This window comes from Chroicocephalus ridibundus, chromosome 3 (assembly GCF_963924245.1).
Source record: "Chroicocephalus ridibundus chromosome 3, bChrRid1.1, whole genome shotgun sequence".
In the NCBI taxonomy this organism is placed as follows: domain Eukaryota; kingdom Metazoa; phylum Chordata; class Aves; order Charadriiformes; family Laridae; genus Chroicocephalus; species Chroicocephalus ridibundus.
Genome location: NC_086286.1, coordinates 16076224 through 16092181, shown reverse-complemented (window position 1 = coordinate 16092181; position 15958 = coordinate 16076224). Strand labels below are relative to the sequence as shown.

The 15958-nt window shown below is 39.8% G+C and overlaps 1 protein-coding gene across 1 annotated transcript in view; it reads left to right on the top strand.

Moving 5' to 3' along the window:
• ALK (ALK receptor tyrosine kinase) overlaps positions 1-15958 on the top strand; it is a 328277-nt gene that overhangs the window by 126086 nt on the left and 186233 nt on the right. The gene's annotated exons all lie outside the window — the stretch shown is intronic.

Sequence of the window (15958 nt, the reverse complement as noted above, 5' to 3'; positions counted from 1 at the left end):
TTGTTTGAAGAGAGAGGGTAAAAATTTAATATTTCTGATAATGGCAGTACATTGCACTTGTAATTTATGTGGAGATCTCAACAGACTGAAAGATAGGAACAGGATTTTGGGGGTCAAAGGATCGTGTTCAGATTATCCTTTATTCAGCACTTACCCTGAAAAGTAATTCATTATTTGGCTAAATGTGTTTATTTTTGCCTTATAAAAGAACAGTTTTTAAAGATGCCAAGTTCAGAACCTCTCTGTGTAAATGTGTTTAGCTGGTTGTAGTCAAACTTGTTCCAGGCTTTGCTTCCTCTCATTTGCCTGGCCCAAAATCTGGTTGCTGATACTGAGAGCTGTAGTCAGGTACTGGCTCCCTGAAACTTCTGTGTGACTGTGCTTGAAGCAGAGTTCAGTCATCGTGTCAGTGCAACACTGGTTGGGCCTCTCACCACAGCTGGTGGCAGTGCCTGACTGCAGCCACAAGTTCAGTTGACCACCCGATGTTATGACCATATCCTTTTTGGTGTCACGGCCAAAACAAATATCTTCATACAGTCACTATTGCCATGTTTTTCTTCCTGCATGTCATTTAGGACTGAACTTCAATAAAGTATAGGTTGCTTGTACTGGCTTTCTTTTTAATCAATGATTTGACCTTTTATTTATGATTACCCTACTTTTACACCAGTCGAAGACTTTATTGCTTATTAGATTCTTCTCCGTGTATATTATATAGCAGGACCCGTTCCTCTTTCCTTGTGAAAATATGTTTACTTAGTAGTCATCTCCTGTCTATCATGTTGTAAGACTCATCAGTCAGTTCTGAAGTCGTTTAAGTTGTCCCATGTTGATTCTGTGGTGTTCACAATGTCAGGATCACCTTTTCAAACCTTTTAAAAATACTGGCGTAATGCTGAATTTCTCTTGGAAATTCCTTGTTATTCTGGGAGTTATTAAACGTAAAACCTAACATTGTAGAGAACTCCTTTAGTGATGTCTTTCACATTATGCTAGTGTTATCCTAGAGCAGATTGACTGTGCTCAAAAATAAAAGAAAAAGGCAGAAACATCCTATGAGCTGAATGAATGGTGATTTACACAAAATTGTACAAAGTCACAAGTGTTGTTTGAATTTACTGATAAAATACCCGTGAATAAAAAGCCACTGCTGAAATGTTCAACAGTTGCAAAAAATTAGCAAACATTCTTTCCACATACTTCATACCTTCTTTGGCACCTTAAAAAAAATGAAAGCTGTAATTGCTGTTGCTAAAGGCTATTTCTAAATTAGTACTAAATATGTTGGTTTAACAGTAACAATGTGCTCAGAAGGATGGACTGTGTCTGACCAGAGCTTTTGGATCACCACCGTCCAGGTCAGTCAGCTGAACGCTGACTTGGCAAGGGGCTTCCATTTTCAATGGATTCAAGATTATGATCAGGTAGTTCAGCTGCAACAAAGTAAAATGGGATCTGGATCCCCGTCCATTATTTTGAACCAGAAATAGCTCAACTGCCTGCTTAAGTTGAATTTATTTTAATAATGTATTCCACTTTTAAAATGCATTAAGGCAGGTGGTCACTCTGAACTGGAAAGGTATTTACATAGTGCTCAGCAGAACCTTAGTTGCACACATGCTGATGCGTTTTTTCTGATAGCAGAAACTCACAGTTTTAAGTGATTGCATAATGCTTGGATAGGCATCAAGAAGTGGGTCTTCTCTTTAATTGCAATTTGAGGGCATTAGGGATCTATATGCAGTTGTAGGATTTTGTTGGTTTTTTTTTAAAATACTGTGATTATGTTTGTATGAAGTTCATGGACGTCCCTAAAATTAAATTACATTCATTTATACATCATTGAAGCGTAAGAGCAGAATTTTAATATTTTTCAAATATTTTATGCAACTTGTAGCTTTAATAAAACATCTGCTTCATAAAATATTGGTGTTAAATTCTGGTAGTATTTGTCTAAGGGTTTCACACACCATACTTAACAGGTATGTCACTAAGCCAGTGGGTGTTCTTGTATTTGTTATGATACAGTTTTTCCTTTTTTCCTTTCCTTCTCACTTTTTCCTACTGCTTCCAGATCCATGGGAAAGGGTTGGATACTTCACTATTTCATCTGATGGAGTGAAACGAACACTTTCTGGAAGCTCTCAGCATTTTAATTAAACATGCAGATAACTGAGGAGCAGTATATATTAAATTTTTTATTAAAAACATGGATAAGGTACAACGTTAATCAGTGAAAAAGATCTTGCCCTTGCTTTTCTTAATGGATTATATTAGTCATTAGATCATTAGAATGAGTTCAAAGCGCTCCCTCTTCGTCTCATACTGTCACTTTGTTAATACCACTCTCTTATGAGTCACCTTCCCTTTTAGGCAGTAATAAATTTTACCTCTCCTCCCCTCTTCTCTTCTTCCCAGCACCCACTTATTTGATTTGTTGTGTAACTTTCAAGGAAAGGCCATGTTACCTGGCTGAGGAGACTGAGAAAGATGCAACTGAAATGAAATAGCTAGGCAGTGAATTAGCTTTGCCGGTTCATATTCTGCTTTGATTTATATTCTTTCAAATGCTTTTGAAGCACAAAAGAGTGCTGGTCTCTGGAAATGAACACTTAATGTCCTTTCCCTCCCTCCCCCCCCAAGGTTGACGTTAGCTACTTAAGCGGAATCTGATTTATGCAATTGGCCAAGGCTTCTGTTCGACACCTCTATCACTTCCAAAGTGGAGAACTCGAAACAAAACGAAGTGCTTGGAGAAGTGCTGGTTGCTTCCCTGCTAGTACAGGTGTGTGCTTGGGTGAAGAATGGCAAACTGGTAGGACCAGCTTTCTGTCTTCACAGCAATAAAAATATCAGTAGGACAGGAGACTGGTAATGGGTTTGGGACCTTTTCAAACCTGGGTCACTGGTTCAAATTCAGCCAGTCACCAGATGCTGGAAGTCATCGCCGTCTGCAGAGTGTTTGACAGTCAGCAGGAAACGTGTTGAAGAACTCTGTCTTTTCTATCAAAGAACTGTCCACAGGAGCTGGCGCTAATTGGCCACCCCTGTTGATAGCTTCAGCAGTGAAGCCAAAGATTCTGAGCTACCCTGTCAGTCAGTCCTTGCAGTGGTTTCATATCATGGTAGCAAGGTAGTGCATGGGGACACTTTCTTAAATTTTGACCTATATACTTGTTCTAAGAAAAGCAATAATCGTCTTACTTTGAGCTGGGAGATTGGCCATGAACACTGCATTTATTCCAATCTATTTCCCAAAAATACGGGACAGCAGTTCTCAAAAACTTGGTATTTTCCTTTGAGACAACTGAAAAATGTGCATCCTCCATGCCTAAGCAACTGTGAAAGTAACAAAAACTTGTAGCCGCATAGCTGGCTAGTGGGTCTACATCAGTAGTAGATCACTGAGTGCCTTGTAGGATCGGATGCTGGTAAGGAGGATTTTTAAGGAAAGCCTGCTGTCTGGGTTCAGATGAATATTCTGCACCCTGACTCTAGTAAAGGAGAGGTCTCCAGTAATAAGATGACCATCATGTAGTGAGCAGTCTCTTACCTGGAGAATAAAGAATGTAGAATGGAATGCTTTTACAAACACTATCTTAAGCCTGCTGCTTGCTCATCTAAAGTTTTCTATTTGAAATAGCTTATTCATTTTGTGGCTTCATCTTCTCCCCCTGTCTCACTCTTCTTAGGAGTGAGCTGCATCTTTTACATTTTCTTGCTTTCATGGAAGTGTTGCACTCAGGCAGTCAGTCCTAGAAAGGAGCGTTGCCTCCTAAGAGTTAATGCTCATCCAGTCAGAGGGTGTATTTGCATTACAGCGCAAACATAAAAGTTCAAACAACAAATTAAGAATATTGAATTCTCCAAGACACATACTGCCTAAGCAGCTGAAGCGCAATCTATATTGCACACAAAACACTCATCAAATAATTTCCAGTACAGAACATGTTTGTAAAAACTTTCCATCTGTTTGCAGATAATTCATGGCTAAATTAATAGAATATTCCTACGTTATTCAGTTATAGCAACGTGCACCTTAGAAATGCTTGGATAAGATGTGCTACAAAGATGAGCTGTATTTAAAACAAACCAAAACCCACCAGATCCGGTGATACACCAGAGGTACATCTCATGATTTGTTTTACTTGTATTATAGTGGTTTCCAGGATCTATATTCCTGGGGGAGAGAATTACTAAAATCACAAAAAACCCTCTCCTATTGTAGAAGAAGATTGCATGAGAAAAGTTATTTCAAATCTCCCTGAAGCTGGTTAGAAGACTAAAAAACCCAGATGTTTCAACGGAAAATTTTCCCATAATTTCAGTGCTCTTTGGATCAGGCTTTTTTATTACGGGATTGCATTTATTTATTAGGAAATATTTCTGACTGCCTTTCGGTGTTTTCTTGTCATTTAAAGTTCTTAAAAGAAAGTCTAGTTCTGATTTTTACAAATTAACTCTGCGGGGAAAAAAAGCTTCCTGAGCAGATTCTGTAGTAGAAACACATGCTTGTTTCAGCATGCCAGTAGATTTGCACACGATGATTGTCTGTCCACCAAGTTGCAAGGATGAAATATAGCTGGGGATAAGTGCTCCTTTCTGCCGGGGGAAGAAGAAAGACTGAGGAAATATTGTGGGATCCAAAGTATATAGAAAAACTTGTAAAAGAAATTGGTGTTCTGAAGGCTTTGGAGCATGTGAGTGGTCAGTTGGTGTTAGCAGCCTGATGAAGAATCACACAGACCCAGCGTCATCTTTCACTTGGTCACTCTATACTACTCTCAAGTTTCTCAACACCTCCTTTAGGACTCCTGCCTCACTTGCTTTTAGAAACAAGGGAACAAAAAAGTCTCGCCAGAGACCATGAAGTATGCTTCAGAACCAAGACTTGAACTAGGTGGCAGTTGTACTTCCTCAAAGGCAGTCTTTGCTCCTGGGTCTGCTGTGCTGGAAGCCAGATCAGGCTTGAGTTCTTGCCTTGGCTTCTACACACTTTATTACGCATTTATTAGGCTGTAGCATAGCTTGGTCACAAATTTGGGTGGCTGTCACATGTTTCATGATGTTTTCTCTTTTTTTTTGCTTCAGTTTCACTCGTTACAGGCAATGGAACATGCAGCTGTGATAAATTTAGTTTGATGATAATGTGTATGTCTGGTATCTGATTCATCTTTGATTTTGTGGCTGAATCCCAAAGAAGGGAGAGAGAAGAAAATTAGTAGAGGACCATGGTGGCAAGCAGGATTTAGAAGCTGGTAGAGATGATGAAGTATCAGCAAGACTACTTACAGCAGAGAAGGTAATAGCTGAAGAGAAACCAGTGTGCACAGGGTAGAAAAATACCAAAACTGGATATAAGAAAAATGCAAAATGAATATCAGTGGTATGAGACTGAGAGTGTGAGACCAGCAAGAAAGCTGCTGTGTGAGAGTAGCTAGAGCAGAGAGAGGGATACATACAAGAAGTGATATTGATTGCAGGAATTTGCACTGTGCAACCAGACCAGTTGCATCAACGAAGTTCTTTCAGTCACCCGCTTTGTCTCTCCTGAGCCACTTCGCGGAGTACAAATACCTTTGCTGTTGCCATTGCTGAATGCTAAATAAATGAGTTAATCCTCTAGTAAAATTCAGACATGAAATTAAATAGCTCAATCTATTTATTCTCTAACTAGAGTTCAGGAGGATAATGAGGTTTGGCTGGAGGCAGCATAGTGCCCTGGAAGCATATTGCTGTTTAGGCTGTTAATGATCTCTGTATGCTTAATGCTAATTCATATTAAGTCATTCTTTTGTTTAGGCTTTTAAAAATTAGGCTTAAGAAAATACTAAAAACCAATATTTTGAGAGACAAGCCCACCAACAGACAAACCTTCAGTGTCTTATACTTCTGCTTAGATTAAATTTAAGTTTCTGTGATCTTGGGCCTGTCTCGTTCTGTAGGTACTCACCTTGCATCCTATTGCCATTGCTTTGCTACCTTTGCAATTTAGCTGTGGCAAGTCCTCAGGCAGATTGTGCGTTCATGTCTGTATGCCATGACAGTTACGTGTATATTTAGTCCCTCCATTAATTTTGTAGATGGGCACATTTCTGAAGAACATCTATGAGGTGCGTTGGCAGCCACATTAATGCTCTCTGAATGACCGATTGCGGTAACATCAGTAACATTTTGTTTCGTTTCCATCGTTCTCCCTGGGGCAAAATGTGTCAAGTTTGTAAGCTACCATATTATGTACTTGCCATGGTGAAGACATGAGTCAAGGAGGTGGACTGCCTTCAGCAGCAAAATGGCTAAGTATAGAGGTATTCCTCCTTTTTGAGGATTTGTAATCTAACATTTATGAGATTGCAAGAAAGTCTTTTTTTTGCCTAAGCAGCAGACAACCATGTTTTCGTAAAAGGTGGTTGCAGATAATAGATGAGGTCTTGATGTTGGAGATACATTCCTCTCTCTAGATCTTACTTGCTTGGGTAAGAGCTTCTTCATTTCTTATCCTATTTTGTAGTGTTACTTGACACCATTAAAGACTTGCTGGCCTTTTCTCAAAATGTGATGCTTTTCCTGGTGAGCAAATTAAATCCGTATATGGCATTTGCTTACATGAGGTGGGCACTGAGAATTAATATAATATGAATCAAGTTTTAAGACTCAGATGAAAAGTGCTAAAAAATGCAAAATATTTATTACAGGGTTTTTTGTACAAGTCTCTTGTGATGTATGCATATTTGCCACAAATTCATATTGACATTTATTAACCACAATTTTTCAGGCTTTTTTCACTGTTAGTGTTGTGGGATTGATTTCAGTACAGTCTAGTTCTTGAAAGGCTTTCTTTTTTGAACTGTAATATGCAAATCATAGCAGTAGCAGAATCTCCAACTTCTTTTTCCTTTAATTGAATTTAGTAATTACAAAGCCATGGCACCTATGTGAACTACCATATGTTATTCATCTTTCTTATTGTTCTCAATTAGAGTGTTGTCTGGTATAGGTTTTTTGGTCTGCTTCTTCTGCAGTGATTAATATAATAGAGTTATAATCTCACTTATAATCAAACTTTCAGGAAAGCTTATTGGATTTGAGGTGACTTGTATGCAAGCAATTTCCCGACAGCCAAACTAGATGCTTGCAATTTATGGGATGTCAAAACCTTTATCATTTCATGGCCAGGTTACTAGTATATCTAATAGTCAGGTTTCTGGACTGTTGGGGTTTTTTTCTTGGTTTTCTTTTCCATTTTAGGGGGAGTATCTGTGCTTCATTAACTACAGTGTAATTTTATAGGAGGCCGTTTTTTTTCAGATACTTTGTAATTGGCTTGTTATCAAGGTAGCACAAAGCAATTGCCTGTCAACACAAGTGTTCCAGGCACGGTGAGGTAAGGAGAGCTGACTGGAAAAAATTATTTGCTTTAATGAAAAAAGCACAGATAGACTTCTTTTCCTAACTGTATATCCTCTCAATGTACTAGGAATAATAAATTTATAGATATATATATAGAAGCTACCTTTGCATGGAACAGGAAAAGCAGTACTAAGATATAGGTTGACATGGTACACAGGTGTGTTTATTTCAACCTTTTAAACAAATCCAGGAGATAGATTAAAATGTCCCCAAATAGTGGGACATCAGGATTCTGTCTTTTAAGTACTTTTACCCCACAAACAAGTAGCATCCTGGTGCTGAAAATTCTTCCTTTTGACCAGTTTCACACTGTCATAACTTAAACCCAGTGGGCAGCTAAGCACCACAAACCACTTGCTCATACAGTCCCCCTCTCCGCCCCCACCCCCCCCCTCCCCCATAGTGGGGTGGGGGAGAGAATTCGAAGGATAAAAGTGAGAAAACTCACAGGTTGAAGTAAAGACAGTTTAATAAGTAGAGCAAAAGCCATGCACACAAGCAAAGCAAAACAAGGAATTCATTCCATGCTTCCCATGGGCAGGCAGGTGTTCAGTCATCTCCAGGAAAGCAGGGCTCCATCAGATGTAATGGTTACTTGGGAAGACAAACACCTTAACTCTGAATATCCCCCTCTTCCTCCTTCTTACCGCAGCTTTTATTGCTGAGCATGACGTCATATGGCATGGAATAGCCCTTTGGTCAGTTGGGGCCAGCTGTGTCCCCTCCCAACCTCTTGTGCCTCCCCAGCCTACTCACTGGAGGAGTGGTGTGAGGAGCAGAAAAGGCTTTGGCACTGTGCAAGCACTGCTTAGCAATAACTAAAACATCCCTGTGTTATCGAGACTGTTTTCATCAGAAATCCGAAACATTGCCCCATACCAGCTACTATGAAGAAATTTAACTCTATCCCAGTTAAAACCAGTACACACACTGTATGTAATCTTCTTCCTTGTTCTGTCCTTACAGTAAGAGCTATGCACGTGTGAGGAGTGGTGTAGTTAGTAGGCTTGGTAATTTGTGTATGAATGTACGTGGTCAAAGAGGGAGAGGGAAAGTGTGGAATAGTTCCTTTACTTATAGAAGATAAAGATTGATTTTATTCAGGACAGAAGTAGGGTAATTTGCTAGCTATAGAAGAATAAATGTTGGGCTAAATGTGTATTTATTTTCTCACTATATAAAGATTTTAGTTTCAAGTGGACCATAATACTAAGGAACTATAATAGGACATTAGTGCTTTTTCCCCTAAAACTCACAATTCTTTTATAATTAAGATCCTCTTAAGTCTCACCTGATACACTGAGTGCTAAGGCAGGGGAGGAGAGGATCTTCCTAATCTCTCTGAAATAATAACTGCAAAGTTGAAGAAAGTGTCAGCACCTGTGAGAGGGCGCATCATTGACAAAATGAGAAGGCAGATATGCTTTAATTTTTTTGAAGCAGATGGCTGGGGAGGAAAGGTACTACATTAAAAGTATCTGAATTATAAAGGCCAAAACTTGCCAGCTGTGAAGGTTTTAGGATGATCTACATGAAATAAATAGCAGCTGCAACTCAGTTTCCGACTGGGTAAGTATCCACATGACAGAAACCCTCCATTAAAAATTGATAGCCCTACTGGAAGTCTAGAGGGGCCAAGGAACAAATTGTCACTGTTATTTCTATAAAGCCAAGATTATTCTGTATGCTATAATGTAGGTGGTGCTAGCTTTACCCAGTACTTAAGCTCCCAAGAAAATAGGAAATATTTTGATTCTTTGGAGTGCTGTTATATTTCAGAATGGTTTATGTTCTAAGTGTTTATGAACGATGATCCTTGATCAGTCTTCATCTCCCCCACACAAGATATTACCACAAATAGGCTGATGTCAAACCCTTGAACACCCTTTAGTATTTCCAGCACTAGCATCAAATTGAGTTTGCTGTATATTGCCCTCTTAATTTGAGGACTGCAGACTGAACTGTATAGGACCATGAAGATTGGCTTTTTTAGGTTATTCTCTCATTCCTCACCACCCTATTTGGTGTATTTTGGGTCTTGTATGCTTCATTTACTACGAAGTTGATGCTTTTTACTGTAATACAACGTGTCATCTGATTTCCATCTAGCTGTACCAGGTTAGCATTTTCTCAAGAGAGCATTTTCTTAGCTTTGTGGGCTGCGTGGTGATATAAAATGACTACCAAGTTCCAGTTGTCTGCTGTTTCCAACCAGAGGAAGACATTCCTCCATTTAAAGGCATTCTGCAGTTTGTATTGAGATGTTCAAAAGTGTAAAGCTTATACAGTATTTTAAAGAATTAAATAGTGTGTACAACATAATTTATAATTTGTTTCAGAGTCACCCTGAAATAATTTGTGGGCTTTCATTAGTTTCTTTGCAAAATTAGTCAAATGTACCATGTTGATATTTTTGCAAATAATGCTTCTCACATTCACTAAACAAGTGTAGTACATGAAACAGTAGTGAAAACTTAATTTACCATTGTACTTCAAGCCTGACTTGAGAAATGGTCTTTAGAGTATCTACAGAGTGTGAATGCGTTTATCTTTGAAACAGAGTGCTAGAAAGGGATCCCAGGTAAGGGCCACTGCAAAAAGAGCTGTTGGAATCAGCTCATTTTATTTAAACTTTACACTTCCGACGTATGAGGTCTGTTGCTCATGCTGGCCTTAATGCTATTTTCTATGCAAGTTAAAATGCAAAAAAAATGAATGAAGACTCACGGACACATTTATTAGTGTTCAATTTGGTTGCAGTTTATAGGATAGCAAGAGATGGTCACTGTGAGCCAGGGCTGCCATTTTTGCCTGGCACTTAGGAGTGCTCAGCTTCTGGCAGAGGCTTTGAATATCAGGTATCTCAAATCAGAAAGGTCCTAAGATTCCCAGTCTCATTTGTCTGTACTTGAATGCTGAATTATAGCCCTGAAGAGATGATACTGGTGTCATGAATCTCACCAACGTTCTTCTTGCCTCCATCTGCCTGTGTTCAGAGTTCCCATTCAGTTGATTTCCCTACAAGAACGCCAAGAGCTGAAAGTGACTACTGCACCTTTTCTCTTGATGCAAGAGTCATGTGGGTGGTATTTTTTCAGTGTTGAAGGCTGCCAAAAGAAGGCAGGGGTTTTTTTTGTTTCAGAAGTTTTATTTGTTTCCTTGTACACATTTGTCCTAAAGGGAAAAAACCCTATCAACTGTATCTAGAACAGGGGCTACAGAGATACTGAGATGTTAACTAAATTAAGTACCTAAATTAGGTACCTTGACAGATCATCTTCAAAGATGGAAATGGTTTGAAAGTCTCCTCAGTCTGAAAGTCTCTGCAGTGCTGTCTTCAGGATCAGTTCTGCATTTGTAATGAACAGAAAAAACGTGTTATTCTCTTTTAAAAAAAATCAATTTAAAAAAAAAAACATTAAAACCTTGCCAGTTAGGATGAAAAATACTGCCTGCAGGAACTGTAAAAGTGCCTGCTGTCAAACATGACATATATGCACAAATACCTATGGGCTTGTTAGTGCCTCCATAGCGATGTGCTGTCAGCAGTGTATTTCTATTGCATATGACCTTGCAATATTTACCTTTATCTAAAAGGAAAAGAGGGAGGGAGAGTTATTCAGTGAAGCTTGGGTATCTCCTGTAACCTTTTTGGACTCTTTGCAACCACTTCGTAACAGCCCATAGCACATTCGCTCTGTGTAGGACTCAGGTTATTGAAAAGCAATGGCGGTAAATCCTATGCGGCTGGATGTCACAAGAAATAGGAGAACTCTTTGTTTGCTCTTCATTGTTGTATTACAGCTTACATGTCTGCTGCTTCCACTAGCTTATTCCTAGGGGAGTTTATTTTCCATCCTTAAAAGAAGGCTGTCAGACTGATTTAAGGCCAGAAGTGATGCTTTCAAAAAAACATGGATTTACTGAACCTTAGATCATTTGACAGGTGGTCATAAGGTTTTGTTTGAAGTCAAGGAAAGCAAAATCTTGTCTGTGTTTAAATAACTTATCCCTTGCCACAAGTTTTGGCAGCCTCGTGCTAATTCCACCAATTAGGAAAGGGAGGCAGCATAGTCATGCAAAGAAAACTGACCTGCAGGTGAAATACAAAATGTAGGCAAATTACATGAATGGTGTAAAAGTGAATTAACAGGTAAGATCTTTCCTCTCATAATAACATGATGATTTACAGTACAGGCTTTTAGAAGCAGTCTTATTAAAACTAAGTCCTAAGCATCTTTCCTTGTTGCTCTGTAGAACACCAGTGACCTTTGTGAATTTAAAGACAACATGGATGGTTTCCCAAAACTACCTTAAATTCACTGTACTTGTTTTTGACTTTCATCTATAACATACAACATATAACATAAAACGCTGCACCAGTTTACCATAATGCATCAGTTTGTGAAATTAGGTGTTTCTACTAGTGCTTCACTAGCAGGTAAGTCATTTGTTGTCAGAGTGAAAAGCTGAGGGCAAGGATAGTTGTGTTTAAGGTAAGCTGTCCCCACTCATGGGCCAGATCTCTTTGGGCTCCTAAGTCACTTCTGTACCTCTTGCACATGCAATGTGATGTACCTGTTCATTTCAAAAGTAACATTCACTGGGGGTTTTTTTCTCCATAGGGATAAGTACTAGGACTTTTAAGGCTTAGTGCAGTTAAAATCTGACTGCACTGAGGTCAAAATCCACTACGTACCTGCAGTAGAGGAAGCACACGAGTTTCATTTACACCACCTCACCAAAATGTTTTGCTTCAGTACTGATAATGGTAATGGCTTTGTGATGAGGACTCACTGAAACCATCAGCTGGATCACTCTGCCAGGCAGAGCCAGGTTCTAAACTCATGAGTTGCTGTCCTGGGCTCTGTAAAATCCATGTTATGAGCACAATCCATTTCCAATTCACCTTGTCATCCAGTCCTTGTTCTGTTATCTCCAGGCTAAGACTAAAATAGGGAGATAGTCTTTTAACAAGACTACTAAGACTATTAAGTTCTATCAGTCTACAGCCAATAGAAAACAAATAGAATGGAATTTCTCTTCTATGCTATATCTTAGGGAAGTTAAAAGAGGATGGAATAATTGTAACCAAATAAATACACAAGTCATAATCTTCTCAGCATAACCATCCCTGTTTCTAGAAAATTAGAATGTCAATGAGCTAAAGGTAATTTGTTCAGAATGCCAACAGAATGATAAGTCTGACTATTTGATTTTTCTTCTCTCCTTAGGTAGTTTCAGTAAGTCTGAAAAGTGAGTGCACTTGATCAGAAGAGCCTAGTACCACTTTGCAGATACACCTGCAGCCAGTTTTCCCCCAGCAATAATGTATGTGACTTCCTTAGTTTGATGTTGATACAGAAATGCTTGGTAGGGCTGTGATGACATTTCAGAGATGTTTAAGTATTCTTTTCTGATTGTTCCATGAAGCAGAAAACTTCTATGATGTCTAACAGGTAGTGCTATTTAATTGAATTTCATGTAAAATTTATCCATTATAGCTAGGCTTTATGTTGTCCAAATTTGTTATTTTTTAAGGTACACGTTTATCTCTTGAGAAGTAGCATTGATTTCAAAAGGCATACTGAAGGTAGGATTACAAGATGTGGGATGAATGGCATGCCCTGTTCAGTGGGCAGATCCCCTGTGGCTGTGTTTTTTGTTTATAGAGCAAAAGAGCTGTACAGTTTTTCATCCATAATGTTCATCGAGAGCTTGAACGTCTACAATTTGTACTCAAGTGAAACCCACATTGAAGCCCTGAGGGTATTTGCCTGCAAGAAAAGTGGAGGGCTTGGTTGTCTGCGCTGGAAAAAGCAGTGTCCTTAATATTCCAATCAGTTCATTGTATGGGGGTTGGAACTAGATGATATTTAAAGTCCCTTCCAACGCAAACCGTTCTATAATTCAGAGCCAAAGAGTGTGATAGGTAGTTTACAGAATAAGAGGAAATTTCTAAGTGAATCACAGTGCCCTTGCAGTAAGAATAGCAAATTGAAGAGATGAGGCACAGGAATTATGGTTTGGTATTGTAGCAAAAATATTTTTAAATACATATGCTTTGGTGGTCACTCTTGACATGACTGAAACTCCTTTTTGTTTCCTTGTCTGTTGTTGTCACTATCTATTCATAGCTGCCAGCTGTCTTTTCCCTCATTCTCTTGGACTCCTTGGTGCAACGCCTTTCTAAGGTATTCTCTGTAATGAGGTCTGGCTTTCAGTGAGATTCCTAGTCCCTATGAGAAAAAAAATTATTTAAAATGATCCATTGGTCTTCCTTGGTACACATTAAAGCATTTTTAGAAGGGCATGACAACACAACTTCATGACAGGTGATACTAGGAAGGTGAAATTACTCAGCACCTTCTTTTTGCTGCATTTTTCAGGCCAAGACTGCTCCCAGGCCTTGTCATGTAACAGGAATGGGGCAGCCAGCACTGGGAGAGCACAAAATTAGGGACTACACAGAAAAGCTAGATGCATTCAAATCCCTGTGACTGGGTAAACCCAAAGGTGCTATAAAAGTAAGCTGAAGTTAGTGTCTAAAATCTATAAGAAATCGTTGCAAGGGAAGGAATCCCTGACAACCTGAAAAAGCTAGCAGTATGTTCATTTCTGTGAAGGGCAAAATGGAGAACTTGGAGAACTACAGTCTGATCTGCTTCATATCAGTCCTTACAAAGATCATGGAGCATGTCCTCTTGGACTCCATTCCCAAACAGGTAGAGGACAATAAAATAGTTTGGAATAGTCAGCATGGATTGGCCAAGGATAAATCATAGGTCACTGGCCTTGATGGTCTTCTGTGTCAAATGACTGGCCGTGTGAGCAATGGAGAACCGTGGATGCTCTTCGCCTTGACTTCAATAAAGCTTTAGGCACCATCATCCCCAGCACTCTCATATGCGAGCTGAGGAGGTCTGGGAGGGTGAACAGCCTGTTGGGAAAGTTGAAAAGTGTCTGGGTTGTTTGGCTCAGAGGCTAATAATACATGGTGACTTCATGTCTAGTGGCAGCCAGCATAAAGCAGAGCTGCCCACAGAAGCCAGTATTGGGGCTGGTAGTGCTCAGTATCCTCATCTGTGACCTGCATGATGAGACACTGGTCAAATTTCTAGATGATCCTCAATGGGGAGGACAGGGCACTTGGATGATGCACTGAATGGCAGAGCTTTGGTCCAGAGGGACCTTGGTAAACTTGAGGATTGGGCTAACAGGAGCCTTGTGGAGCCACTTGAAGTGAGAAGCTCTGCTGTTGGGACAGGTCCTGACAGTGCAGCATCAGGTCAAGGGGGATGTGGAGTAACTGTCAGGGCCTAGTGGAGGCTGCCTGTGTGTTCAGGGGACTGGTAGCACGTCCCCCTGTGGAGAGGTGGGTGGAGCTGAGCTTACTTAGGCTGGAAAGGGGTATCTGAGACATGAGCTAGTAGTAGCCTACAACCACCCAATGGAGAGATACAAAGACAGCAGACCCAAATTTTTCTCAGCAGTAACAGATAATAAAAGAGGCAGTGGTGACAGTTTTCTGTTTGTGAGGCCCAGATTGGACTTCAGGAAAGACTTTCACCAGGAAGCGGGGAGCTGGAACAGGTTACACAGAGAGGCTGTCAAATCTCCATGCCCAGAGTCTTTTGAGACTTGGCTGAGCAAAGCCACAGCTGCTCTCATGTAATGTTGGTGATGGTCTTGTTCAGAGCAGGTTGTTGGACCGAGACCTGCACAGGGGCCTTCCAGTTCATGTGGTTCAGTGATCTTGTTGTAAAACAGTGACAGCACTGGGTGGATCTTCTCCTTCCTTGTGCTGGAAGGCCAGAGGCCAGAACCGAGACAAGATAGCTGGAGTCCAGTCTATTGAGATCTGATCTCACCAGGGCATGTAACCTTCATCTGAATCATCCTCCTTCCTTCACCTATGCCACTATCTTTAGAATAGGAAGGAGAATCTGTTTTATTTCATTAACAAGGCAGGTTAGGTAGAATTTTAATTAAAGAGCTAACTGCAAGAAACAGATGAAACCAGCTCTTTCAAATTAACATTGCTGTTGTAAATAATATTGTTGGCACTTGAGCAGTTCAAACTACTAATTCTATGTGATGCCTGATTTTACTGCATTAAGGAGGCAAGCCCCTCACTTTTGTGCTATCTTTTCCAATTTGAAAAATGGATTTTTAGAGTCCTGAGATTTAATCAGTTAATGTTTGTGCAATATTTTGAATTTATAAAATGCTATCTAAATGGGAAGTTTAACTGTGTTGTTGGAGAACGCTTTTTGTAAGTGATCTGAAGGCCCAGGGAAAATTCATCGCATGTAAGCTCCTGGACTCCTATTCTCTTTCATTGATTACCACGTCATTTATCAGCATGTCTGTCAATGTTGAGAGAAGCTCTAACCCATTGCCAGACCTAGGGGAAAGGGTCGTTGTCCTCTCACTTGTCTGCTCCTTGACAAGTGGTGTGTGGGTGAAGCTTGCTTTTTTCCTATACATGAATGTCAAGTGGGTTTTTTGAATTCGCAGAAGGAAAACCAGCAGCCATTGCAAT